Source organism: Canis lupus, chromosome 2, assembly GCF_003254725.2.
Source record: "Canis lupus dingo isolate Sandy chromosome 2, ASM325472v2, whole genome shotgun sequence".
Lineage (NCBI taxonomy): Eukaryota > Metazoa > Chordata > Mammalia > Carnivora > Canidae > Canis > Canis lupus.
In genome coordinates, this window is record NC_064244.1 from 33,274,091 (window position 1) to 33,276,727 (window position 2,637).

Here is a 2,637-nt window from a genome sequence, read left to right on the forward strand (position 1 = left end):
ATCCAGACATGCCATGAACATTATGAACCCCATTTTGCAAATGAGCAGAGGGATCTTGGAAGGAAGGACAGCCAGAGGATACCAAGTAAGTACTCTGGGCCCATCAAGCTTTTCTCAAGCACAATGGTGAGCTCTGTGAGCTGGGAATGGTATTTGAACTATATACTAAATTTTTTCTTTCATTAAGTTCTGTCTCCAAAGTGGGGCTTGAATTCACAACCCCAAGATCAGGAGTCACATGCTCTATTGATTGAGCCAGTCAGGTGCCCCAGAAATTGAGATCTTAATCCCTTTGTGTGAGAAAATCAATGCAAGTCTTTGAATGGTTCAGATTAAAAGAAACCAGGAGTAGGGCGCCTGGTGGCTCGGTTGGTTGGGCATTGGGCTCTTGTTTTTGGCTCAGGTCATGATCTCATGCTCATGGGATCAAGCCTCAAGTTGGGCTCCACCCTTGGTGGGGAGTCTGCTTGAAGATTCTCATCCTCTGCCCCTACCCCTGCACATGTGCATGTTTGCATGCTTGCTTTCGCTCTCACCCTCTCACAAATCTTTTTAAAAAATAAACCAGGATTTATCAATGATATTTTTCAGTATTATCAATGTAATCAAGTAGTTTACTAAATCACAAATTCTAATCTTTTCAAGATTGGCTTCTAAGTGAGGGAGTCAAGTACAGATAATGTAAACCCCACTTTTTAAAAAGATTTTTCATTTCTTCATGAGAGACGGAGAGGCAGAGACACAGGCAGAGGGAGAAGCAGACTCCCTGCGGGGAGCCCAATGTGGGACCTGATCTCAGGACCCCAGGATCAGGCCCTGAGCCAAAGGCAGATGCTCAACTGCTGAGCCACCCAGGCGTCTCTAAACTCCACCTATTTTGATTTTATTTTCCTCCATCTGGTTCATGCCTCTTCCAGTCTCAAGGCTGATAGTTTATTTTTCAGGTTCCTTGTATGAATCATACTCCACAGACCTGTAAAACAGCACTATCTCCTTCCTCCCAGAGCTCTTTGCTCAGCAAGCAACAAAGTCAAACCCCTCCTCCCAGTTTGGGCTACAGATATGAAAATGTGGCCAAAGAGGTTCTCCTAGGAACTATGGCAGAACAACTTCTTTGGGCCTTTGGAAAACCCCTAAAGCAGACTTTTTTTTTTTTTTTTTTTTTAAGGCAGACTTTAAATGAATGAAATGGACCTAAAGATGAATCTTATGAATCTTATGGATTCCTTCACATGAAGGGAATTTTCCTTAGTAGTCTTATTTTTTTCAGATTTTTACATTTCTTTGAAAGCACAAGAAAGAGATAGCATGAGTGGGGGATGGGGTGGAGTGAGCAGGTACTCCATGCCTGAGATCATGACCTGAGCCCAAGGCAGACTTAACCAACTGACCCAGTCAGGCCACCCCTCTTTTCTTAGTTTTAGTAGATACTAAAAGCATTTTTTTTTTTTAAGTAAGCTATACACCCAATGTGGGTCTTGAACTTGGGATCTCAGAATGAAGAGTTGCAAGCTGTAATGATTGACCCAGCCAGAAGCCCCTTATGTGCTTTTTTTTTTTTTTTTTAATATTCAAGTTTTACCGGAGCAAAAAGGTAAACCTCAGTCCCTCATTTTCCTTCCCCAAAGAAATTATTTTGTATGTCCCCTTTCAAATCCAGAGTCTACATATTCAAACATCCAATTTTTTTACACATGCTATACACTGTACTTTGATTAGTATAAATAAAATATTTAGGCTTGCCAGTGATGACTGCAAAGATTAATGTATGGGGGGGGGGGCAGTGCATCCAGGATGATGGACTAGGAAGCTCTTGGACCCTGAGGTTCTACCCTTCTATACTGTCTCTGGACTGGATATTTCTTCCCATACCCACAAAGAAGCTTCCATAAGCTGCCTGGGAAACAACTATTCCTAATTTGAGACTGTGACAAAGATCTAGCTTCAGAGGGACACAGGGTGGCTCAGCTGTTGAGCGTCTGCCTTAGGCTCAGGTCGGATCCCAGAGTCCTGGGATCGAGTCCCACATCGCGCTCCCCACAGGGAGCCTGCTTCTCCTTCTGCCTGTGTCTCTGCCTCTTTCTGTGTGTCTCTCATGAATAAATAAGTAAAATCTTAAAAAAAAAAAAAAAAATCGGGATCCCTGGGTGGCGCAGCGGTTTGGCGCCTGCCTTTGGCCCAGGGCGCGATCCTGGAGACCCGGGATCGAATCCCACGTCGGGCTCCCGGTGCATGGAGCCTGCTTCTCCCTCTGCCTGTGTCTCTGCGCCTCTCTCTCTCTCTCTGTGGCTATCATAAATAAATAAAAAATTAAAAAAAAAATCTAGCTTCAGAAAGCGTGTGTGCACCTGAACGTGTCTAAATGAAGGTAGTTTTACAGCTCAGTATCCTCCTGTGAATCTGTCTTATTTATTTCTGTTTATTGCATGTCTGGTTCAGGATCTCTGAATGTCACTAGTGCATGTCCCCGTTAGTGTGACACGGCGTATCATTTTGGTGTGGGTATGAGCGTGTGAATGCGCTGTCGTTATCCAGACGCTCCTGTTCGGTGTTCATGTATTTTAGGTAACTGCTGTGGTAAGGTCTATTTTTCAGTCCCCAGCGCCCCCACTCACTGCATGCCAACATTCCTGAAGG

General features: G+C 44.1%; 1 pseudogene; it reads left to right on the forward strand.

Annotated features, from left to right (window-relative positions):
- Positions 1-2,637, forward strand: part of LOC112658885 (60S ribosomal protein L17-like) — a 384,311-nt pseudogene that overhangs the window by 227,540 nt on the left and 154,134 nt on the right.